Here is a 27,595-nt window from a genome sequence, read left to right on the forward strand (position 1 = left end):
TACGTTGATAAGCCTGTTTTTTATTGTCTACAGGCATTTCCCAGCAGTGTTTTAAAAGTTTCCATCATACTTAGATAAAATACAAAAGTAAAGATAGCTGTATGGAAATTGACAGAAGTTAAAATACAGTACCTTGTGAAAGTGTTTTTTTTTTTTTTCATTCAATCATGTATTTTTCATTCAATCACAGCCTTTTTTTAGAATCATGTATATTGTACACTTTGTATACAGTGCTTGTATTACTGTATTCCCTGGTGAAAAAACAGCATATGCTGCTAGGTATGTTTTGATGCTGGTTTAAGCTGGTCCATATACCATGATTTTCTCCTTCAGAGATTGTTTGTTAACATCAGGTGTCTTCAACAGCTCTGTTTCGGGGGCCTGAAAACACAAGCTTTAGAGCATGATGCCTGTATCATCTCCATGTAAACAACAATAAATGTGAATTTGCGAAAAAGAGGATGTCATGTTCATGTGTATTGTTTTTGAAGGGTGTTTCTTGAAATGCCAAATCAGACGCGCTGAGCGCTTGTCATGTTATCGAAACTATTCAGTGTTTTCAACCATATAATGCTTGCTTTAGGTTCCACACATTTAAATACTCATAAGTATTCATAAAATGATATATTTATAGTTTGCAAAATACACGCCGATGTCTATAGCAGCGGCAATAATGATCCTTACAAATGTAATCTGACGACATGTTTAATTGATGTCATATACACATTGTGTATGTAACTATAAAGTTTACTCTGCTCTTCTCCAAGTTCACCAGAGACTTACTTTAATGTTTTTTCGGGAGGAGAGGATGAATTTGCGTCTTGTAAATCCCACAGTTCGGATTCAGCGCGAACTAACATGGCGGCGCCCATCACTCGGCATAGATCAACTAACACACTCATTATAAAAGTGTTTAAACTTCTAAACACATTTACTTGCACGTATTTCAGAATCGGTGTATTAGATATTTCATAATACAGTGAGCACGTTTGTGAATATTAATAATAAAATGTGGAAAATGTTAAAATGGATTATATGAGATTTTGGGGAAAAAAATATTTGGTTGGTGTTTAAGTTTTTTTTTATAGAATTGTTTTCTTATAAAGATATTGGTATAATTATATGAAAAGACATACTGAAATGTTCTGGAATTGTATAGGCTGTGGGGGAAAATAAGCTTTAGCTTCATCCCACTCTTCATTTATCTGTAATGTATGACGTGTTTTTTGTTGGTGCAGCAACACATTGGTATTGTTTATATTTTTTCGTTTTTAAATTGTTTTATTCGAAATAAAAATTAAATGAATTAATAAATGAATAATAATAATTAATTATGCACGCACTGTTGAGATTGGTTGTCAAGGCAGCCAATCAGAATGGCTGGAATTATGACATATCATAAAACTGGGTTGTGTTGAGCAAGCGAGTCGTCTGCATTTAGAGAGCACTCAGTGCGGGCATCAGGAGAGCTGGTGAAACGTTGTACGCGCAAAAGACAGAGTCTGCATACATCCAAAAACTTATTTTAAATGCAAAACTGATTTTCAGGTGCTCAAAATACTTTCTTCTTTGCGAGACGGACACTTTCTCCACAAAAGATTTTTTTTTTTAAACCTTCATTAAAATTTAACTGGTGTTGTAGATAACCATGGTTTTACTACAATAACAATGGATTATGTAGTAAAGCCATAGTAACTACAAAATTTAAAACACACTTTTCCGCACTTGTCCATGACTTGTTTTTTCCTTCAAACAGGTTCGGCAACCACCTGATGGTAAGATTTTGAGACCTTGTAACTGAACATTTTGATCAAAGCAAGTCTTCAGGTGTGGAACACAATGGCACTTCCTTATTAATGTAAGTATAAAATATTTACTTAATTATGAAGCACTAAAGAAACATGGTTAAATGTGGAGTTAAATGTGGACGAATAGGGACTACAACATGTTTCACTCTAAAGTTCTGTAAACATATTTTAAAAATTTTATATAATTAATATAATGATCAGTGTGAAAGGTAATGGAGTACAATGCTTTACTTTCAAGTCTTAAAAAGTCTTAAATCGTTTTCCATGAATTAAGGCCTTAAAAAGAGGGATTTTTTCCTCATGTGTTTCATTTTGAAGTGAAGCGAAAGCGTAATTTTTGTGCTACATGGCTTAGGTCCCTCAATATTCTTTAAACAATACGTGGTAGATGGCAGTATGGGCTTCTTCATCTGCCATTCACCCGAAGAAGAACTTGTTGTTTTGATTTTTTTATAGTAATAAAATTCATTTAGTTTAGTTACAGAACAGACAGTATAATTAAATCTGAACGCGGCTGCTCAATGCAGTGTGCCAAAAGACAGTCGCATCACAGATCAGATTTTATTTATCATGTAAAGTTAGTTGAGTTGACTGACAAGAAGAGCGAGGTGAGAAAGACAAGACTATGGAAGAGTTTCAAAATGAAATGCGCCTGTTTTAAAAATATTTTGGATTTTGAAAAGGCTGCTGACTTATTTTATTTACCTAAAGTTGCTTAAAAAGACAAACAAAAAAAAACCCTTGTGTTCCCTATAGTAATGTTAGTGTCAGACCGTTGTGTGCCATTTAGACAGTTTGTGTGTGTCATCCCAGTGTTACCCATATTTGGTCATTCTGTTCCTGTTTGCATTAGTTTGGTCATCATCAATCATTTTCACCTGTCCTGTTTTGATTGGTTTGTTCTATGGCAAGCTGTTTTAACATTTAATCTAAAAGTCGTACTAGTATCTATTTTCATGCTACTAGTACTTATTTTTTAGTTACTAGTATCTTTTCCATTAAGTACTAGTACTTATTCATTAGCTACTAGTGGTTATTCTTTAGCTACTAGTACCTTTTTAAAAGATACTAGTACTTATTCATTTGATACTAGTTCTTATTTATTAGATACCAGTACTCATTCATTAGATACTAGTACCTATTAAATAGACTTTAGTACTTATTTATTAGATACTAGTACTTATTCATTAGATACTAGTACTTAATTAATAGATACTAGTACTTATTCATTAGATACAAGTATCTATTTAATAGATACTGGTACTTATTTGTTAGATACTAGTATCTATTAAATAGATACTAGTACTTATTTATTAGATACTAGTACTTATTTCAATAGTGACTAGTAACTATTCTGTTGTTACTAGTAAAACATTTTAAATTTTACCATTGATTTCTATGTGATCTGTCATTAAGATATCAACTTTTCAGTTTTGACTAGTATGTATTCCAGTTGTGACTAGTACATAATTTTTATGTACTAGTAGTTAAACATTAGGTACTAGTACTTATTTTTTAGATACTAGTACCTATTATTAGATACTAGTACTTAATCATTACATACTAGTATTTATTTATTGGATACTCTAACCTATTAAATAGATACTAGTTCTTAATTATTACGTACTAGTATTTATTCATTATATACTAGTTCTTATTTATTTGATACTAGTACTTATTTAATAGGTACTAGTACCTTGTAATTAGATACTAGTTCTTATTTGTTACATACTAGTACTTATTGATTAGCAACAAGTATTTATTCAAAAGATACTAGTACAAATTTATTAGATACTAGTACTTATTTGAAATGTTACTAGTAAGATTTTTTATTTCACTAGTAAAATGTTTAATTTAACTCTACTGTGGCCATTCAGACTAGTCATAAGTTAAGACGAGTAAAAAAGCAGATCTGACTAGTAAGATAAAAATTGTTACTAGTAATAATTGTGAAAAATACTAGTGTCTAATAAATAAGTTCTAGTACCTAATGAATAACTACTAGTATATATTAATTAGTAACCAGTATCTATTCAATAAGTACTAGTATCTAATGAATGCTTACTAGTAATATTTAAATAGATACCAGTCACTATTGCAGTAATTACTAGTCAGAAATGAAAAGATGATATCAAAAACAAAGTAACTGCCCTTCCCTGTTGATTTGGAGATATCTTTAACCTCATAAAGAACTAGTAAGAATGTATTTGGAGATATCTTCTTTTAAAAAGATCATTACATAAACATGAGTACATCTCCACCGTCCAATCAGAGTCCACATGGTAATACAATACATTAATATGCTGAATTAATTTGATTGTTAAGTAGGGCTAAATGGCTTTGTATGTTAGCCTACCTTGCTAATTGGTTACCATGAAAACACAAGGAAAGATTACAAACATGTTGTCCAACAAAAGTATAATGATATGTTTAGTTCAAATACACTTCACAACACCAGCTGAGTCTTTGAAATAACATATGTTTGTGATCTGACATGGTTTTATTAAACAGAGGCAGAAATCATGCTACTTTATACTATTCTAAATGGTGATAAAGGCTATAGCTTAGCATTGCGTTTTAAATTTACTTTATTTTTATAAAAAATACCCGAGATGGCTTGAAGAACACAGATAAAAGCCATATATTGTCACAATAATTGTTTCTTTTATTCATGTTTCATTAGTAAAACGTCCTTCTACAGCAAAAGCTGAAAGCCTTTGTCCATTTATGGGATTTCCTGGAACGTCATCAGTGAGTCTCATTTGTGGAGGGCGCCCTCCAGCAACAAGTATGAATGAAAAAGAAATTACATTAACGGAGTACTCATTATTGCACACAAAACCCTGATTTGGGTAAAAATAGCAAAGATAATTAAGAACTTTGAGGTAAACATTTGCAAATCCTTCAGTTTCCCCCAGTGTAGAGAAGTGTACTTTTTATTTTTTCTTGCAGCTATAGTTATTATATATATTCTTAAATGCTCAGTTTTTTATATTATAGTGAAATAGTGTTATCACAAAAGTAATATTCCTTATTTTGTTTAATGTTTCTATATAAAATTAATAACCATAATCTGGATGCTCATTTTAACCGGTTAACCGTTAACTGACAGAAAGAATTTTGACCGATTAATACAATCAGGTAAACGGTTTAAAAGGTCTTTTCTTTCAGTAATTCAGTAATCAAAATATTTTAAAACGTTTTCTGGATGGTTGAAATAAAATGAAATAGCATTTTTGAGAGAAAATGGTGTTGACGCGAAATATTTACAATACACTATAAACACAGGCTAGGCTATTTTAGTTCCCCTCACTCCACAAGAAATCCTTTCAATTTAACAGTATTTAAAAAAGAACAAGAATGAAAAATATAAGAAGCTGGCGACAAGCCAAAACCAAACCATTGAGGCTAAAGCGAAACTGAAACTAACGTTGGGTCTCTCATACGACACAAATCCAAATGTCTCCGTATTCAAGATGTATTTGAATGCTAAAATATTATTTGTTATGTAAACCTGGTTTTGTACTTCTCGCATTACAATATCCACATAAAAAATGTAAATTACAATATCCACATAAAAAATATGCCAAACATTTTTTATCCACATAAAAAATGTTTGGCATAATATCATGGCAGCACGTTGATAGTGATTAATGTAGCCTAGGTTTATGACGTTTTTCTCCATTCGCAGAAGCTGCAGGTGATGCGACGTGTCCATGTGAATCCTCATGTTCTGTTGTTTGCTGCTTTTGCGCATGTAAAATTAATCCCGGAAAACAAATGTTGGTATTTTAACGGGTCACAGACACTTATCCTTTCTAAAATTATTAAATTCTAATTTAAAATAATCTTGTCGGTTAACGGTTAATAATCGGTTAACAAGCGTCGGCTGTCGGTTAGGAAAAAATAACCGAAATGAACATCCCTACCATAATCATTATTAGTCATATTGACATATAAAAACAACATTTTTGGCCAAATTGTGCAGCCCTAGAAGTACAGCACACCTGTTTGTTTTATTTTATTAATAATATTTTTTGTCCTTTTTTTCCAAATAAAGAAAATGCTTGTCCGAAAACCATAAGGGTTTGAAATCGGTATGCCCTGTACAGAACATTTATGTAAAAAAAACATTCAATGTCTGTAGCAGTGTTATATGCAAAAAAAAGTTAACATACAACCCTGATATGATATTCATTGTTTTTACTGGAGAAAAAAACAGAGGAAATTAATACATAATACAATTTATGTCATTTCTCCATTCTGCCACCAGAGGGCACCTGATGAACAAGCAAACACACACTTTAGGCTACTATGTTTACGAAATTACAGCCTCTACAAAACTGGCAAAAAAATGTTTTCTATGTGCTTGAGTACAAATGATTGTTTTTTTTTTACTATGTGGTTTAATCAAAAAAAAAAAAAAAAAAAAGTACATTGGTCAGCTTGTTTCCATTTCCTCTATAATCTCTCTCTATGTGGCTGGTTCATTAATATTCAACATACGATTACCATACTGGCAGAAATGCAAATTCAAAAAGTACTAGTATCTATTAAGTTCAGGATATCTCTGGTCTAAAAAGTTACTAGTAACTAAAAAATAAGTACTAGTTCTATTTTTTCTTAACAGAGAGATTGTAATTAAATACTAGTCACTATTGGAATAAGTACTAGTATCTAATGAATAACTACTAGTAACTTTACAAAAGGCACTAGTAGCTAAAGAATAACCACTAGTAGCTAATGAACAAGTACTAGTACTTAATGGAAAAGATACTAGTATCTAAAAAATAAGTACTGGTAGCATGAAAATAGATACTAGTACAGCTTTTAGATTAAATGTTAAAACGGCTTGCCATAGTTTGTTCTGAGTATTTAAGTTTGGTTGTTCCCTCGTGTCCTTGTCGGTGTTACTCCGTTCCCTTCATCGTGGTTGCTGGTTCCCTGCTGTTTTCCTTTTTGTTTTATGTACTCTTTGGATTATTAAAATAAATACTGCACTTATTGGATCTCCGCTCTCCTCCTGCGTCATTCCCTCGCACACAACGACAAACATGACAATTAGCATATAAATATACACATACAGTAGGATAAGCACACGTAACACGCCATTCCCGCATCCGAACCCGCCTTCGCCTCAAGTAGCCTAATGTTTGCGGCTGACTGCAATCTATGGGATTATTTTTGTGCCAATAAGAATGAACCTAACTTTATAAAACTGAACGTAACTTTCCAAGAAACGATCAAAAATATGCCACTGCAAAAGAAGAAAAACACAATGAAAATGAAAAAATGAACTCAGCCGCACGAATTTAATATGCTCTTCAAATATGCTTCATTCTTTGTTAATGATTTTCAAAGAATCGTTTTCGCGAATCATGGATTCTGAATGCGTTGCCACAGCTTTCGCTTACGCTTTGCAAATTTTCGTTTGCTGTTTTGGCACAAACCTCTCGTGGGGGCGGGCTTAACAGCGATCTACTCTGATTGGATAATGAGCTTTTGATGGACAGTTGCTCTCTGACCTGGAAGCACAGCTGAGTCCAGCTCGGTTCGATACGATGGTTTTGTTGTTATCAATTCAATATTTTGATGCAGAACTGCCCCTAATTCTAAAGTGAAAGTAAAATGTGCATTTGCATATTTGCAATGCACAGGCATTTACAAGCTATTTAAAAGTGAACAAAACTGCCTCACTGTCACAACCCTACTGGAAAGTAGGAGAGGCAGACATCACGTTGTCAGCTATGTTATTTGCCTAATAAATGACAATACACTTTTTTGTTTAAAAAAAAAAAGTTGGTGGGTAGCAGGTGGTATAATAAATATGTTAACCCTTTAACACGTGAGTTTAAAATATTCTAGCTGAGCCCCAGGGTGTTTTTTTAGGCGACTGTTATTTTAGAACTTATTTAAGCCTTATTGTTTCCATGGCGACGCGTCTTGCTTGTCACATGACATAACGCAGCCACAAGAGAGCTGTAAGACACATTGGCCATTTCTCAATACCAAGAACGCAAAGTTCGGACTTGCGTCCTTTGTAGTTCGGACTTGGTATTTGACTTGGGAGTATGAACTGAACGAAGTGATATCAAACACCTCTGCCTCTTTGTTTTCTTCAAAATATAAACCACAACCCTCTTTTCGTACTCATTTAAAAAAAAAAAATAAAACATATTAATATGTGATTTAGACAATATGTGCACTGTGTATAATACATCTTTACTTTATATATAATAAAATGAAACATGACAAGCACAACTCTGCCTTTTTTGTTAAATATCAGTTTTATTGAACAATATTAGCCATTATACAAGTATAGGTATAATGTATAAGAGACGTATGTAATCGGAAATGAAGACAAAAACAAACAGTTCAGTCAAATTCATGCTAAAAAGTCAGTGTTGAATTGCGATTTATAAATAATTTATGAAGCATAACTTTGTCCTCAGGCAAAACGATATGCCCTGGAATATATAATAGATTCACAAGACCAAAAATTAACTGTTAGATTTACCCAAAACGAATTATACCTCTTGATTAACCACTACAAAGACATCAGGACCAGCGGCAAACGTCAGAAGCACTAGCCGTGGTGAGGCTCTCTCTGCGGGATACACGAGCACTAAGCACCCGGTGTTCGCCTGGAACTCACATCTCCGAAATCGACGAAACAAATTTTCAAAAAGGCGCGGTCTTTGTAAATAAATTGCAGATTTGAGTTTTGAACAACGACATTCTCGCCTGAAATACTCCATTAAAACTTCATTTCATGACACAATAACAATAATATTTTGAAAATTATGCAGGTTTTCTCCTCTGCCATTAACGCTTGCTGATTGGTGCAAAATGCATTCTGAGATACATGGCTGCCTCAAGTTCGCACAAGTCTCCTCTTGATGCATCCTAGATAAAAGGGGTGGAGCAAGAACACATCCGGGGATTTGAACTGTACTTGGCTAGATGTGAACTTTAAATTGGAACAGTACTTGGGCGACGACTGATGACGTTTCACAAGAACACAAGTACAGACAAGAACGCATACTGAGAAACGGCTATTGTTCGATTTTATTTCTTTTTTCTTTTTTTATTATTATTAATATTCACAAACCTGTTTGCTAGATTATGAAATATCTGATATTCTGATTCTGAAATATGCGCAAGTAAATGTATTTGCATTAAATGTAATAATTAGGTGATCTATACCGGATGGGTGCCACCCTGTTAGTTCACAGTGAATCTGAGCTGTGGGATTTACAGCCCACAAATTCATCCTGAAAGACATTAAAGTAAGTCTCTGGTGAACTGGGAGAAGAGCAGATTAAACTTTGTAGTTACCTTCACAATGTGTATATGATATTACAGGTGCAGTGTGTAATTTTTAGCGGCATTTAGTGGTGAGGATTCAAATTTCAACCAATGGCTAAGTCCCCCGCTCACCCCGCCCTTTCGAAACGCGTACAGAAGCTACGGAAGCTGACACAGGACAAAAATGTCAAAGAATTATTCAGTAAACCAATATGTTATTGCGAATATTATTGTTACTCATTGATCATTGTCTCAGGTTTATTCGCTGACTTTAGTTGGATTTTTATATGACAGTTAGTAGGGTTGGACGACGTCTACCAAATTGGCATCGGACGAAGTCTACAGTGAAACATCATGATGAAAAGTGAAAGTGAAATGCGATCGTGCATACGAAATCAGTTTCAATGCCATGCACATTAGTAGCGGCCCCCTGATGTCCGCAATTTATATACAGTATAATTACTTATCGATATAACTGCGAGAGAAAGTAATGAAATATATATATTTTTTCCATCTAATGTTTATTGCTTTTAAAACACAACTTTCTTTCCGAACACGGCAATGTTATATATATGGGTACGGAAAGTATTCAGACCCCCTTAAATTTTTCACTCTTTCTTATATTGCAGCCATTTGCTAAAATCATTTAAGTTCATTTTTTTTTCCTCGTTAATGTACACACAGCACCTCATATTGACAGAAAAACACAGAATTGTTGACATTTTTGCAGATTTATTAAAAAAGAAAAACTTAAATATCACATGGTCCGAAGTATTCAGACCCTTTGCTGTGACACTCATATATTTAACTCAGGTGCTGTCCATTTCTTCTGATCATCCTTGAGATGGTTCTACACCTTCATTTGAGTCCAGCTGTGTTTGATTATACTAATTGGGCTTGATTAGGAAAGCCACACACCCGGTCTATATACGACCTTACAGCTCACAGTGAATGTCAGAGCAAATGAGAATCATGAGGTCAAAGGAACTGCCTGAAAAGCTCAGAGACAGAATTGTGGCAAGGCACAGATCTGACCAAGGTTACAAAAAAAATTCTGCTGCACTTAAGGTTCCTAAAAGCCTTAAGTGCAGCAGGGCACATGCGGCAAACAACCAGATGAACAAAGGCACCCAATCTCTTCAGGGTGAGCTTTCATTCGTGAAAACGGTTACATGAATATATGAAATATAGAACATATATATATATATATATATATACAGTGGGTACGGAAAGTATACAGACCCCCTTAAATTTTTCACACTTTGTTTTATTGCAGCCATTTGTTAAAATCATTGAAGTTCATTTTTTTCCTCATTAATATACACACAGCACCCCATATTGACAGAAAAACACAGAATTGTTGACATTTTTGCAGACCTATTAAAAAAGAAAAACTGAAATATAACATGGTACTAAGTATTCAGACCCTTTGCTCAGTATTTAGTAGAAGCACCTTTTTGATCTAATACAGCCATGAGTTTTTTGGGGAAATATGCAACAAGTTTTTCACACCTGGATTTGGGGATCCTCTGCCATTCCTCCTTGCAGATCCTCACCAGTTCTGTCAGGTTGGATGGTAAACGTTGGTGGACAGCCATTTTTAGGTCTCTCCAGAGATGCTCAATTGGGTTTAAGTCAGGGCTCTGGCTGGGCCATTCAAGAACAGTCACGGAGTTGTTGTGAAGTCACTCCTTCGTTATTTTAGCTGTGTGCTTAGGGTCATTGTCTTGTTGAAAGGTAAACCTTCAGCCCAGTCTGAGGTCCTGAGCACTCTGGAGAAGGTTTTTGTCCAGGATATCCCTGCACTTGGCCGCATTCATCTTTCCCCCGATTGCAACCAGTCGTCCTGTCCCTGCAGCTGAAAAACAGCTCAGATAGCTCAGTTTGTCCGAACAGCCAGCTCTAGGAAGGGTTCTGGTCGTCCCAAACGTCTTCCATTTAAGGATTATGGAGGCCACTGTGCTCTTAGGAACCTTAAGTGCAGCAGAATTTTTTTTTGTAACCTTGGCCAGATCTGTGCCTTGCCACAATTCTGTCTCTGAGCTCTTCAGGCAGTTCCTTTGACCTCATGATTCTCATTTGCTCTGACATTCACTGTGAGCTGTAAGGTCTTATATAGACAGGTGTGTGGCTTTCCTAATCAAGTCCAATTAGTATAATCAAACACAGCTGGACTCAAATGAAGGTGTAGAACCATCTCAAGGATGATCAAAAGAAATGGACAGCACCTGAGTCAAGTATATGAGTGTCACAGCAAAGGGTCTGAATACTTAGGACCATGTGATATTTCAGTTTTTCTTTTTTAATAAATCTGCAAAAATGTCAACAATTCTGTGTTTTTCTGTCAATATGGGGTGCTGTGTGTACATTAACGAGGAAAAAAATGAACTTAAATGATTTTAGCAAATGGCTGCAAAAGAAAAAAGAGTGAAAAATTTAAAGGGGTCTGAATACTTTCCGTACCCACTGTACATAAATGGAGTGGGACCGAAGGTGGCCAGGGTCTGAACCTACTCAAGAAGGGTACAGGTTGAAAACAAGTGAATCCCTACCATACGTGATTTTAGAATGGACCCAAAATCTAGGTGCATTCCATACCACAGTGTGGATTTAAGAAAAGTGCACAAAAACTTGTGTGTGCACTTGCCATAAACATGGATTTAAAAAAGTGCCCAAAGATTTGTGTGGGCACTTACCATAACGTGGATTTTAGAAATACCGCTTTATTCAGAAGCGGTGTGCCAGTAGATAACCTTCTAGATAAGGGGTGCACTGCTAGACATTCCAAACGGGGCTCCAAGGGGAAGGGAGTAAGGGTGAACCTCAGTTGCCCAGTTGGGCCAAAGCTCAGAGCCAACCCTCAGGGGTGAAGGGAGCATTGTTACGTCAATTTAGCCACAGCTAGCTGTCTGATAGTTCTGCCATGGAGTCGATAACCTTGACCAATGTGAGAGGTCAGTGATTAGGGACAGGCTTCTAACTACAGAGAGACTAACTACAGAGCCCACGAGCTTGTTATAGTGGATATGAGAGTGTGCCCGTCTCTCGCAAGAAACAAGCAATGAATGTGACGGTTGCATTCAACTTCCTCGAGAGTTGATTTTCGCTTACTCGTCACCAAACATATAAAGCTTGCCTCTCGCAAGAGACAAGCAATGAATACAATGAGCGCAATAAACTCCCTCGCGTGCTGAAAGTGCTTGCTCTTTACCACACATCATCACAGTGTTCTGGTGAGAGAACATGCGCTGAATGTGTGCTTAGTTTCAGACAAAAGGTCAGTGAAGACAAAAAAAAGAGGATGATGTGTTCAACCGACGCCCTTTTATACTATGCGTTCGCACTAGTATGACGCATACCCTCAAAAGGGAACTTCTAGTCAGGTGTGTTGGAGCTAAACATGAGAGGCATAAATACTTCTGAACGATGGTCACTGCATAAATCTAATTTTCTATGAAACTAGACAACATTCAAGAAATAAGTGTTAAGAGCTTAGTTTTTTACCCCACAATGAAAATTTCTTTAAAGCTGCAAATTCACCTTATGTAGACCTTACTTTGTTTAAATATCACAAAATAGCCATGTCTGTCACTTCTTATAAACAAGTATCATAAACTTCTGCAAATGCTAACTACAATCCCCTAGGATTGAGCAAAAAGAAAAAAGTTCCTTACCTGTCTCTTGTAGTCAGTCTTGCAAATGCATCATACCTTCGAACATCCTGCTTGCTCATAGAGAAGACAGGATTCCAACCAAAAGTGCATCCCACATCCTTCGAGAGTAGAGATGCACAAATGGAGCCTTTATTGAGAAATCACTTCAATGCATGCATTTCGCTTCCTCAAAAGCTAAACGTGTATTGGGAATTAAAGGGCATTAAAAAATGGACTGGAACACAGCCATTGTCATGTTTAGATTCATACTTCAGACACCAGTCATGTCAGAGGCATTCCCCATATCGCCCCCTAGGGGACACAGCATGGAGTTCCCATTCAAAAGGGAATGCTTGACAGTTTAGATCCATTTGATAAGAGTGAAATTATTTCAGATCTTTTTCTTCTTGTCCTGCAGGTGTGAATCAGTGAAGGACAATGGCATCAGTTAAAGAACTGCTTCTGGAGTCGCTGGAGGAGCTGGACCAAGAAGAACTGAAGATGTTTCAGTGGCACTTAAAGAATAGTCATGAGTTTATGTCAAAATGTGAAATGGAGAATGCAGATCAATTTAAAACAGTGGATAAGCTGGTGGCGTGTTTTGGACCAGAACAAGCTGTGAAGATCACGGTCAACATCTTGAGGAAGATAAAGCAGAACCATCTGGCTGAACAGCTGAAGAGTAAACATGAGCAAGGTAAAGTTTAATTTACAGTGACTGTAACATGAGCTGTAATGTATGGTCATATAAAAATATTTATATATACATATGTATATACATACAAAAAAATATAAAGCTGATTATGTGTAATGTGGGGTTTGGGTTTTGTTCATGTTCATGTTTTCTTGACTTTTATTTTGAAGTTTTGCCATGTTCCTTGTTTGTGTCTTGCTTCCCTTGCCCTCTTGTATTCATACCATTGGTTCCTCTGTTCAATGTGTCACGTTCTCATTGGTTGTTCTAGTTATGTGTCATGTTCTCATTGGTTAGTTCATGTCATGTGACCCCAGTTGTTTGGTATAAGTAGCCCTCATGGTCCCGTTGTTCCTTTTCGTGTATTGAAGTGAAATCCTGCTGTTGGTGAGTTGCTGTTCTTGTTAATGCCTGTGTTCATGCCACGCCAAGTCTGTTCATGCCAAGTCTAGTCAAGTCGTTGGATTATTGTTTGGATTTTTGGAAGTTCTACAATAAATCGCACTTGGGTTCGCCTCAGTTGGACTCAAATTACGTTATGTAAACACCCTTAAGTAGCAACACTGATACATTTCTACACACACACACACAGGCATATATATATATAATTTTTTTTTTACAGACAACAGTTTCTTGTCACATTCAGTTTGCTTGTCATAGTAACAACACTAATTTGTGGAGATTCAGGGCACTGAATTTTCCACAAATCTAAACACATTAATTGTAAAATGACTGCTAGGGTAACGATTTTGTACAACTAGATGCCTGTTTAGTCCTACGTAACAATCCCTAGTTCCTAAGAAATTGTCATCACACATAAATTAATTTTATTAAATTTGGATACATGTTTAGATATTATCAATGGCTACTTTTTGTTTATCTTTTTTGTTAAATTGTTTTGTTGTTGTTTGAAACATTGATTTAAAGTGAAAGTTATTTCAGTCGCACCTGTAAAACCCTTTGTTACCCCAAGTAACAAGCTGAGAAAGCTGTAAGAAGCTTTCTACAGTCTACTAAGGTGAAGCGGAAAGATGAAGTCACTGATTATTTCCTTGATTGGACGTTGTTTATTGAGTCAGCCAGATTTTTGATGAGACAAAGAGGGGAAAACTGCCCATCTAATCCAGATGTGTATTGGCTGAAAAATTGGCTAGTAGTACAAAAATTGAGCTCCAAATTAAGTAAAAATGAAAATGATCAAACGGTGGATTAGGCAATAAAAATGTGCTTGTTTTGGGCTTTTTGACTTGCTCTCTCCTAATGAGTAATTTTAAAATTACTGCATCAGAGTGTTCACGACCCAAAGAGTGAACACAGTGATCGTGCCGATCATTAGGGGAAAGGTAGAAACCGCGACCAGAAGGACATGGATGGAAAGGCATGGTGTAAACACACAATTTGTACCGTGTAGCTCTTTTAGAGAAAATTTGCTCTTTCAGAGGAGAATCTTCTTTTGTTGATCGGCGTCAAAGCACCCAGGAGAACTCTCACACAGCTCTGTTAGAGAAAGGAGAGACTGCTGCCCATGCCGTAGATCCAACAACGAAGAGGTGAATGATGCCACTTCTTGCACAGAGACCCTGCATTTGGCTCTGAGAAACAGAACAAGTGAGCAGATCCCGCACTGCCCTATTTATACCCGGATATCCGGGGAGTGGCCAGCTATGCAAAATCTGCCCACCCAATGTCATTGGCCTTTTCTCAATGTTGTCCGAGGTGTTTGGGCTCCTAAGAGAGACCCCTAGTGTCATACACGCAACAAAAAATATTTTTAATATTTTTTAAAAAGTTACAATACTACTCAGCGCATGTAACAAAATCAAAAATCATTAAATTGACTTTGTTGCAAGCAGGGAATCAGAATCAAATACAGAATTGTCCGCAAAGGTTTACGAACCAAATTACAAACACGTAACTAGTCTAAATAAACACATACACACACACACACACACACACACACACAAATCACACATACATGGTACATGGAAAGGTGTAAGTGGATGGATAGAACCAGACAGAAGCAAGGAGGGAATGAGGCAGAGTTGATCATCTGAAAGAACCATCAGTCTCTAATTCAAAGCCCAGTATACAATAGCTTACATCAAACCTCTGTCTGGTGAAAGGAGTGATACTTGCATTTGACTTGGCTATGAGATGAGAGTCTTGTGAAGCCTCTGAAGAACATCTGGATGGTTCCATTTAGATGGCCAAAGTTGCAATCTCTTGAAACTCTGAGGTTGTTCTTGGCTCTGTTGTGGTTGAGAGAGTCCTCTCTCCTGAGTAAGCACATGCCTTGCTGTGAAATGGGGCCTGCTACAGGTTGCAATCCAAAGATGAAGATGCAAAGAAAGCGAGAAATTTCTTTTTGAGGGCATTTCGATTATGGTGAATTCCAGGGTTGAGAGAAGACAAACTCCAATGATATTAGTCTGACTCTTTATGATTGAGAGCAATCTCCCCAGGCTGGGGAGACCACACATGGCTCTATAGGTGGTGTCTGCCTGGCACACATGTGCCTACTCAAGTCCTTCCACACGAGCAGCAATCATAAGATTTTGCAGAAGAGAAGGCAGAACTGTGTTTGAGCCCATTAAAGTCTGGGAAGAGTCACACCTCTCAAATATTGTGGGTTTTATGACCCTTTGTTTGAGAGCATGGGTCGAATGGCTCTGGCAGTCTATATTCTGATTAAATTACAAACACACATGGCATTCTATGAGGAGGTGGTGTACACCAAAGTGTGCATCATTAAATGAGCATTAATTTTATTAGAAGACACTATATAGGTGGAGTTTCATTGACTAATAATTCACTCAAAGGATACATAAAACAACAATACAATGCAACAGACACTGCACAAGACAGTTAAAATCATACACAAAATGTCATGAGATGTTTATTCATAGAAAGGTCTGTCTATGAGTAAAGAGGAGAAAAGTTCCCTTTTATGGGGATTATGGGTCTTTCCTAAGGAGAAACGGAGTGAGAGTTGCTCTGCCCGCATTTCTTTGAGCAATAAAACCAATGTTGTCAGATGATTTGTCTTTGTCTTTGGTTACCATGGAAACCAGAGGCCTGTTTTTTTAAGTGTAACTTGCATTTTGGGAAAGGGGTCCATAGAACCTCATAATTGGCTAGTTGGATTGGTGAAGGGTGTTCACATTTATTTAAGTATAACAAATAATTGTGTGTTGATTGGACTGATATGGTTCATATCAAAGTGTTTATAACCAAAAGAAAACTTCTGGGAGATTCTCTTACTTTCTATATTTGGAGCGCTGTAACTCTGTGCTTGTGCTAGGGGTGGGAATCTTCAGGCACTTCATCCGATTCTGGGAGTCATGATCCGATTCCAGAACGATTCTTGATCTACATTCTTCCAAATAATTCTTCTGCTGTGCAAATACACCTTTACAACCTTACATTTTAACTAAAATTGCAGTTTCTTTGCTTTTTATTTATAGTTGGAATCTCTGTATGTCAGTACTGCCATCTAAAAAAACTAGGGGTGTGAATCTTTGGTTTAATGGTTTAATGATTCAATTCATTGCAATTTTCATTATCAACTCAACTCATCACTATGCATCACATTCTTGGTTTTCATTATTTCTGCACTTGGCTACATTTTCATAGAAATTTTATATAAAATTTATTTTGTGCAAACTTTATTTATTTTTTTTTAATATAAACAGGCTACTTTTTTAAAACAGTCACTTATTTAAAATAAGTGTTGTAAGTATCTGAAATTTTCAGACAATAGTTATGTTTTTTTTCCCTCAGCATTATTGCCGTTTGATTATTATTCACACTAATGCACAGATCTATTTTGATATATCAAATGTTTTGTCCTGCTCTGAAAACACAAAACTTTGTGAACATCAATTTCCTATAAAAGTATTCGAAAATTGAAGTGCATTTAACCACAGTTGATCTTAAGGACAACAAACACAAATCGCACATAAAAGTCCATCAATGTCCAAGTTTTCTTTATTTGGTCAAGCAAGTCACAAGTCCTTAAATTTACACCTCAAGTCAAGTCATGTGACTCGAGTCTCCCACCTCTGCCCAGTGATCTGTGTGGGTCCTAATGCCATTGTATTGTAACAGAACACTATACTTTAAATAGCACTGTCCTTCGGATGAGACGCTAAACCGAGGTCCTAAACCCTCTGTGGTCAGTAAAAATCCAATGGCACTTCTCGTAAAGAGGCTTTCAGTCATGGCCTCCTAATAATTCCCATCCACTGATTTTGCTCTCTCTCCTCTCCACCTACAGTTGGGGTGTGGTAAGCACACCATCGCAACCTGTAGTGTGACTGCTGTCACATCATCCAAGTGGATGCTGCACACTGGTAGTGGATGAGTACAGACCTCTTCATATAGAGGTCCATCTCAATAAATTAGAATGTCGTGGAAAAGTTCATTTATTTCAGTAATTCAACTCAAATTGTGAAACTCGTTTATTAAATAAATTCAGTGCACACAGACTGAAGTGGTTTAAGTCTTTGGTTCTTTTAATTGTGATGGTTTTGGCTCACATTTAACAAAAACCCACCAATTTACAATCTCAACCAATTAGAATACTTCATAAGACCAATAATAATAATAATAAAAAAAAACATTTTTAGTGAATTGTTGGCCTTCTGGAAAGTATGTTCATTTACTGTATATGTACTCAATACTTGGTAGGGGCTCCTTTTGCTTTAATTACTGCCTCAATTTGGCGTGGCATGGAGGTGATCATTCTGTGGCACTGCTGAGGTGGTGTGGAAGCTCAGGTTTTTTTGACAATGGCCTTCAGCGCATCTGCATTTTTTGGGTCTCTTGTTTCTCATTTTCCTCTTGACAATACCCCATAGATTCTGTATGGGGTTCAGGTTTGGTGAGTTTGCTGGCCAGTCAAGCACACCAGCACCATGGTCATTTATCCAACTTCTGGTGCTTTTGGCAGTGTGGGCAGGTGCCAAATCCTGCTGGAAAATTAAATCAGCATTTTTAAAAAGCTGGTCAGCAGAAAGAAGCATGAAGTGCTCTAAAATGTTTTGGTAAACGGGTGCAGTGACTTTGGTTTTCAAAAAACACAGTGGACCAACACCAGCAGATGACACTGCACCCCAAATCATCACAGACTGTGGAAATTTAACACTGGACTTGGGCTATGAGCTTCTCCACCCTTCCTCCAGAATCTAGGACCTTGGTTTTCAAATGAAATCCAAAACTTGCTCTCACCTGAAAAGAGGACTTTGGACCACTGGGCAACAGTCAATTTCTTATTCTCCTTAGCCCAGGTAAGACGCCTGGAAGATGTTGTCTGTGGTTCACGAGTGCCTTAACAAGAGGAATACGACAACTGTAACCACATTCCTTGACACGTCTGTGTGTGGTGGCTCTTGATGCCTTGACCCCAGCCTCAATCCATTCCTTGTGAAGTTCAATCAAATTCTTGAATCGATTTTGCTTGACAAGCCTCTCAAGGCTGCGGTTCTCTCGGTTGTTTGTGCATCTTTTTCTTCCACACTTTTTTTCCTTCCACTCAACTTTCTGTTAACATGCTTGGATACAGAACTCTGTGAACAGCCAGCTTCTTTGGCAATGCTTCTTTGTGGCTTACCCTCCTTGTGAAGGGTGTCAATGATTGTTTTCTGGAAAACTGTCAGATCAGCAGTCTTCCCCATGATTGTGTAGCCTAGTGAACCAAACTGAGAGACCATTTTGAAGGTTTAGGAAACCTTTGTAGGTGTTTTGAGTTGATTAGCTGATTGGCATGTCACCATATTCTAATTTGTTGAGATGAATTCGTTGGTTTTTGTTAAATGTGAGCCAAAATCATCACAATTAAAAGAACCAAAGACTTAAACTACTTCAGTCTGTGTGCAGTGAAATTATTGAATACACGAGTTTCGCAATTTGAGTTGAATTACTGAAAAAAAAAAATCACTTTTCCATGACATTCTAATTTATTGAGATGCACCTGTAAATGTAAAACACTTTGCGTGTAGAGTAGTAAAGAGGAAAGTGCTTTATAAATGCCTCATGCATTCATTCACTTCAACTAACTGCTAACAACTTATTTCTACTACTATGATGTGTTTTAAAGCATATTCATATTTTTAAAACTGTGATCTCTTGATGTAGTAGAATTACAAAAATAAAGCAAAATGAATAACATATTACCCATGAAAACCCTTTTAAAAGATGTCATTGTAACATTCCTATATATTTACTCAATTGCACTGTGGTTTGACAACTGCAGGGATGCTTCAGATGTTGGATGTAAAATTTTGAGCTGGGCCCTTTTTAGGGCTAATAATATTTCCACATTATAAGCAATGTTTAACCTTAATGTATGTGAATACAGTTGCAGGTCTTGACTACATCTCTAGTGTTTGATAGATTGAAACAATGATGATGAAACAATAGATTTTTTACAATTTTGCCACAAAATTGTGCTTATGTGAAATACCCATATATTAAATATATGTTTTATATATGCCATATCCATATATGATTCCTATTAGAAAATGGAACAATTTCATATATTGACATAAGTCTACCCCATACAAAAATATATGTTTATGTATGTATAATGCATTTATTGCCATATATGGAACATATATAATTATTAATATATGTGAGATATATTTTTTATTATGCATTATATGCAAATTATACATGTATGCATGAAATATTGAAAAAAAAAAAAAAAAAAAAAAAAAAAAAAAATATATATATATATATATATATATATATATATATATATATGGCTTCAAGTATGTAATATTTTAATGTTATCTTTGATATTTAAATAGAGGTTGTAGACACTTGTAAGAAACACTCTACAAAGTAGCAGTGCATTGCACATTTCACACCTTAAGCCTAAATGTTAAATAGTACAATACGCTACAAAAAGTAACATCTTAATTTAAACAGAATTTATTTAAATAGAAAAAATGTTATTGAGCTGCACAATCAAATAGAAAAAAAGAGAAAAACAATTACACATAAAACACTGAACAGGCATAAGAAACAGAACATCAATTGTAGTGGTTCAGTTAAAGTTCTACAGGTTTATATTCCACCAGCTTGGTTAGTTTTTGGTTTATTGCCACCCCCAGTAGGCCCCAGGTGAAGAAATTTCTGGATCACTGCAGTAAAATTTAGATTTTTATAATATAATTAAATAGAATCATTAAAAATGCACTAAAAATGCACAACATTTAAAAGCAACTTTTTTAACTTTGGTAGTGTTGGGTGGTACAGTAAACTAAAATTAATTTTAGTCAACATGATATTAAAATATATAATCTGCTTAAGCCTTGCAATCCAACATTGTACCAATGTTTGATTTTGCTTTTAAGTTAGAACTGTGCCTATATCTTAAAAGGGTTTACTACTATAAGATGACAAATATATTGAGTATTAAACATAGTTGGTAAAGTTCAATATTATTTAAAAAACTGCAGAATACTAATTATTTATTTAATAATAAGAATAATTAAAGTCGTAGTTGTAAAATATTCCCAGATACCACAAGGCTACGGCAGAACAACAACAGAGCACAGCCTACATGCCCATTCAAATAATATGCCTCTATATACAAGAAGAATTAAACTGCAGTAGGCCAAATGCTCAATGACAGAGTTCACAACTAAGGTTACAATTTAATTTGCTATTTAGCATCAATGAAATAAACAGTTGACATTCATAATACCTAACGAGTTCATCGTTTTGGCCTGGAGAAAAGAAATAGAGGGGTGGAACTATGACATGGGTTTTTGAATGGCAATTTGATTAATTCACCTAAATTAAGGTCCACGGTTCAAACAAGCTCAAAATACTTTCAAGTTTTATTCTATGATATAAAACACACCAGTTACACCCCACTCCTGATTGTTTTTTTGTTTTTTTTAACTGTTATGTTTCTTAAAAAAGACTGTTGCTAACATGTTGCTAAATGGGACTACAGGCCCTGTCAGAGACATTAAATGTTATCACGCTGAACAGTTTATCAATTTACAGTATTTTCCAATTGTAGTAGAATTTATAGTACAATTAATTGTACAATAACCAATTAATAGTTTCCCACATTTTTTTGTTTTGCTTTGCCCTGAAATGCAACACAAGTCTTCGAATGGAGGATGCTTGTTTATCACTTTCCTACTGATACGGGGACTCTCTCTGTGTTTGTACCATAAATATTATAATTATTCCAAATAAACATCACATTTACTGCCTTAGTCACAGTGAAAGTGAAACTTTAATAATGTACTGTACTTTTCAAAATGGACAGAAAAACATGCTTTCTTTAGTTATGATTATTTCATTTATTCACTATACAATTTATTACTAATGTCTCATTTTAGTTTGGTTCTGGTTATGTATTTATTCCAGTGTTTATATGACAAGCTTCATGTAACGTAGATTAAAATTCAAGTTGTCGGAAGCATGGTGGTGTTGAAGGCGAACAACCATGCTGTTATATATAAACTTAAGCCAAGTTTAGCTTTTAAGTTCTGGTGCTTTTATTTAGGCTTCAAAATTCATAAAATGTTATTATTTTGTGATGATTATCTTGATGGACAAAACGTGCACATTTCATGAACTATAGTTGAATGCCAAGCTTATTTTTTGTGATGATCCAAAAAGTCTATGGAAAAATCCTATTGGCTTTTTTTCGAGGGAACCAGTGTGATGCTAACAGCCAATCCGCCTACAAAGTGCCGTCATAGTTCCACCACTTTATTAAAAAGGGCAGTTGATTTGTTTACATGTATACTGCAGATGCTAGTTTTGGTTTCAATAATATATGTAACCTTTTCTGTGTAGATGCTCCATCATTCACATCACTGCCATCCACATCTGTTGGTTCCGTCTCCATTTCTATTTTCTGACAATTTCGGGACTCATTACCTTTTCATGAGACACAAACAAGAAGAGCACAATTATCAGCAAAGAAACAAAATTTACTACAATAGTTTAACCATATTTTTAAAACCCCACAATCACATCCTTTAGTGTATTATACCTTTATGCAGTATGCACATGCATGTGCTTATGCAGTCACTCTAGGCATGTCACTGACATGTCAATGCACTTAGTGCAATATAATCAAGTACTGTAATTTACTATATGAATTCAAGGTACTTGTATTTAAATAATTCCATTTCATCCAGTTTTATGGTCTAGACCAGCTTTCTCAACTCCAGTCCCCGTGCCCCCCACTATGCTAATTTTATATGTATCTCTTATCACGTACAGCAATTGTTCTATTCGACCATGAAGTGCCCTGCGAAGTGGACATCACCAGATATGTTCCATTCAAAGGGCATTAAAGAGTGCGAGAGGAAAATGTAATTGTATTTATTTACAGATGTATAAGATGTCACATTTCACACTTCTCTAGTAAGTTTCGTCTGTTTGTGAATACGCTGCATTCCCAGAACGTTCCCTGCAGGTTATTTTTTAGTTTAATGTTATAACCTAAAAACAACCTTCCCAGAACGTTCCCTGCAGGTTATTTTTAGTTGTCATATCCGTGTAAACTAATAAAAACTTGGCAGATCTTTCTGATCATTCTAATGCTGAAATGTATTCTTTTTCTGAAATAAGCGTTTAATAAAGTGTAGACATCAAAGTGGTCAAATTGCATTATAATTACAATATAATTCCAATTTTATAGCTAAAATTAAGCCAAGGTTAAGCGTAGTCAGAAAATCATATCATTAACACTGGGTCTGTTTGTATATTTCTTTTCTGTGCGCCTCTGATCTGCACGCGCTTCTCCAGCACGCGCTCAATCCTGCCTTCCACAGAAAGCCGCGCACTCGCATAATTTAAAAATTAACGGTCATTTTGTTTTACTGACATTGGTTGATTGATCTTGTTAATGAATAATTACGTATAATTAATATATATACGAGGGGAAATTTGACAATTGAAGAGAACGTGATCTTAACAGAGAAGTTTTTTGTGTAGAGAAGCACATCATTAATTCAGTGGTAAGAAACAAATGTAATATTATTATAATTAAACTCAAATAAATGTTATTCATTTTCAATGTCTGTAAAAATAAAATTCACATTTTTATTTTGTTGAAGTCAGTGTTATTTGGTGCTTTAGAGTGAAGAGGTTAGGAGAACGTTCTGGGAACCTTCAGAGGACTTTCAGGGAACCTTCTAGGAACATAAATAGAACGTTCCCTATTGGTTAGCCAGGAAAGTTTTCTTAACATAAACAGAACGTTCCCTGTAGGTTAGGGGAACGTTCCCGATAGGTTCCCAGAATGTTCCCCTAACTTACAGGGAACGTTCTATTTACGTTAAGAAAACTTTCCTGGCTAACCAATAGGGAACGTTCTGGGAACCAAAACCTAACGTTCCCAGAACGTTCTGGGAACCAAAAATTGTTAGCTGGGTAGGGATCATGTCAATCGGTACACAGTTCATGCACGTAACTCTTCTAATGAGTTGGTTATCTGAATCAGGTGTGTTAACTAGAAGAGACACGCAAAATAAGCATAGCGGGGACTGGAGTTGAGAAATGCTGGTCTAGACTATATCTCAGAGATAAATTATAATTTTCATCCATTACTTTTGTCAGACAGCTTTAAATAATTTCCAAATGTGGCACTGCTTATCCAGTGAAAACAATGAGTTTACAGTATTTCTATACAGATTAACCTACCCAACAGTGTATAGTTAAAATTAACGTTAACGCGAGCAAATAGCAAAACAAATCAATGCAGCTGTAATCATAACATCATATATAAAACAATGACAGTGAATATTTAAAGCATTAGCTGATCTATATAGGGAGAGAGGCTCTTGCAGACCTAAACAATCGTATAGTTTCTATGTAATATTGCTCAGACCATTGCTCAGACTCACGCACAAACGAGCATGTAGTATGCATATTAGTGCAATGATGAGGAGAGCGCATATGCACAAACAGTTATAGTGTTTTTTTCTTATTAACTCTATAATACATTCCTTTTACTACAAGTGCAAACATTGACATTTAGTACATAGGCATTTTTTGAACAGGCTATATTTTCATCTCTACTTTTTCCCTAACATGCAACACCATATAAATGTTACCCATATACATACTTTAAATATATGTTTATGTACAAATTGTACTATGGGAAAATCATACGTTATAAACGTATATCTACATATATCTAGAAGATGGATATATGTGATAATAATATATTGCCCTATATTTAACATATATGAGAGTATCACTACTGATATAGGGACATATATGTCATATATTACATTTCCGTATGGGTGCATTTTTTTCAAGGATTTGACATTTATTGGCATGCATTTTAGTGGACATTCAAATACATTAATTTTATTTGACATTTTTTAAATTTTATTGAAGAATTTCATAGGTAACTACAGTTGCAGTAAATTGCTTCATGTTTATAATTATCTCTCTTAAACTATGCTAATATCACTACTTTTTAGGCTACGGGGGAAAACAAATGGAGATGATGGAAAATATGCGTTTAAATTTGGTCTTGCTGGGAAGTTCAGGAGTTGGGAAAAGTTCAACAGGAAACACAATACTGGGACGGAAAGCATTCACATCAGAAAAAAGTTCCACATCACTCACACAAACTGTAGCCGTTGAAGACGGTGATGTTTGTGGATTGCCGGTCAGAGTTTATGACACACCAGGATTTTCTAATGCAGAGCATGGGATATATGAAGAAGTTCTGCAGAAATGTGAATCGACCTTGTGTTCATGTCTCCTGGTTCTTCGGGCAGACAGATTCACTCAAGAAGATGAAAGAACTGTGGAGAAAATTGAGGAACTATTGGAAGAAAAACACAAAGACAATACCTGGATTATCTTCACCAGAGAAGATGAACTGAAAGAACGAAAGAAGACCATGAATACTCTCATTGATGAAAATGAAGCCTTGAAGAAACTTGTACAAAAGTATGAAAACAGATTCCACGTATTGAACAACAAAGATAGAAAAAGAGGTGGTGGTCAAGTGAAATCTCTTTTGTCTGCACTTATGCAGAGGAACATGGACATTTGTAAGTGTATTGATGTCTGTTCATATTAGGCATGAAGGAAATATGCTTTCTTGTTCATTAATGATGTTTCTCAAAGAAAGATTAATAACCTTTACTTTCTTGCTGTAAATAAAAAGCTGTGGGTTAATCCAGGGGGTTTCAAACCTATCCCAGAGAACCCCAGTACTGCACATTTTGTATGTACCCCTAATCTAACACATCCACTTCAGGTTTTGCAGTCTCTAGTAATGAGCTGATGAGTTCAATTTTAATGAAGGAGAAATAAAAAATTGTGCAGTGCTAGCATGCTCCTGGACAGGTTTAAAAACCCCTGTCTAAATCATTAGCATTCACAGTAGGTTAACAGTACAATTTTACAAGAACTTATCAAAGTTTACTACATTATTGGTAACACTTTACTTGAAGGGGTGTGCATAAGACTGACATAACACCTTCGTAATCATGACATTACACGTCATGAATATAAAGGAGGTTTTATGCATGTTTATGACACGTCATTAAGTGTCATTTGCTCAGTTATGTCATTTTAAATGCAAAGATGACATTGTTTGAAATGCCTTTGTCATGACAACCTGACATTAACGAGACAATTTTGTACTATTTGACAGCAAGATATGTTGGAAATATGTGACCCTGGACCACAAAACCAGTCTTAAGTAGCACGGGTATATTTTTAACAATAGCCAGCAATACATTTTATGAGTCAAAATTATTAATTTTTCTTTTATGCCAAAATTCATTAGGATATTAAGTAAAGGTCATGTTCCATCTTTACATTAAAAATGACATAACTGAGCAAATGACACTTATTAACAGTAGTCATATACATGCATAAAACCTCCTTTACATTCATGACATGTGTCATGTCACAATTATAAAGGTGTCATGTCAGTCTTATTCACACCCCTTCAAGTAAAGTGTTGCCACATTATTAGATGTAGTAGTTGGCACAATATAAACGTACAAATGAATAAATGTGATTTTTTTTTTTTTTAAATGTATTTTTATTATTTATTTTATTTTATTTTATTTTTCAGTGCCACAAAAAGGACCAAAAAGAATTCACAGCAACATCCAGGACATTCCTGTTTCCAATCGTTTATCCAGAAGAATTGTGCTGCTGGGTAAAACTGGTGTTGGGAAGAGTGCATCTGGAAACACAATACTGAGAAAGAAAGTGTTTAATTCTATAAATGGTCCAAATTCAATAACTTGTAAATCCATAGAGAAACAGGCAATTGTTTCAGGCAAAAATGTGTCTGTAATTGACACTCCTGGATTCTTTGACACACAGATAGAACCTCAGCAGTTCATGATAGAGATAGCGAGAAGTGTTTATTTATCCTGTCCTGGACCGCATGCTTTTCTCATTGTGATTCCTTTGAATAATAGATTCACTGACCAGGAAGTGGAGATTCCTCAGATCATTGAGTTATTGTTTGGAGAAGATGTGTTAAAATACTCCATCGTTCTCTTCACACATGTAGATCAGCTAAAAGAAAAGTCAGTAAAAAAAGCTCATTGATGATAATGAAAATCTAAGAGATCTAGTTGAACAGTGTGGAGGCAGATATCATCTCTTCAACAATATAGATGAGAATAACATAGAGCAGGTGAATGATTTACTGCAGAAGATTGACAGAATGATAAAAAAGAATGGAGGAGGGTACTACAGTAATGGAATGTTTGAAGATGCTCTAAGATTCAGACAAGAACTAGAGATTGCGAGAGCAAGAAAGGAGACAGAGGAGAAGATAAGAACAAAGATACAAGGAGAGAATAATGTGAGACAACGACAAGAGGAGAAAAAAAGACAAGAGGAAATGGAGAGAGAGAAGAAAAAGAGATGAGATAATAAGAAGGATAAAAGCTCAAAGCTCTGAAATGGAAAGACTTAGAATGGAGATACAGAAAGACAAAGAAGAGAGCAATCAAGAAGAGAAAAAAAGACAAGAGGAGATTGAAAAAATGAGAAAGGAGACAGAGGAGAAAAGTGGAACGATAGAAGCTCAGAGCTCTGAAATAGAAAGACTAAGAGTGGAGATGCAGAAAGACAGAGAGAAGAAAAATCAAGAAGAG

The 27,595-nt window shown here is 35.5% G+C and overlaps 1 pseudogene; it reads left to right on the forward strand.

Moving 5' to 3' along the window:
* The first annotated feature begins 1,436 nt into the window (after window positions 1-1,436).
* Window positions 1,437-27,595, forward strand: LOC127157697 (GTPase IMAP family member 8-like; annotated as a pseudogene).

The sequence above is a fragment of the Labeo rohita genome, unplaced genomic scaffold (genome assembly GCF_022985175.1).
Source record: "Labeo rohita strain BAU-BD-2019 unplaced genomic scaffold, IGBB_LRoh.1.0 scaffold_117, whole genome shotgun sequence".
Taxonomy (NCBI): Eukaryota; Metazoa; Chordata; class Actinopteri; order Cypriniformes; family Cyprinidae; genus Labeo; species Labeo rohita.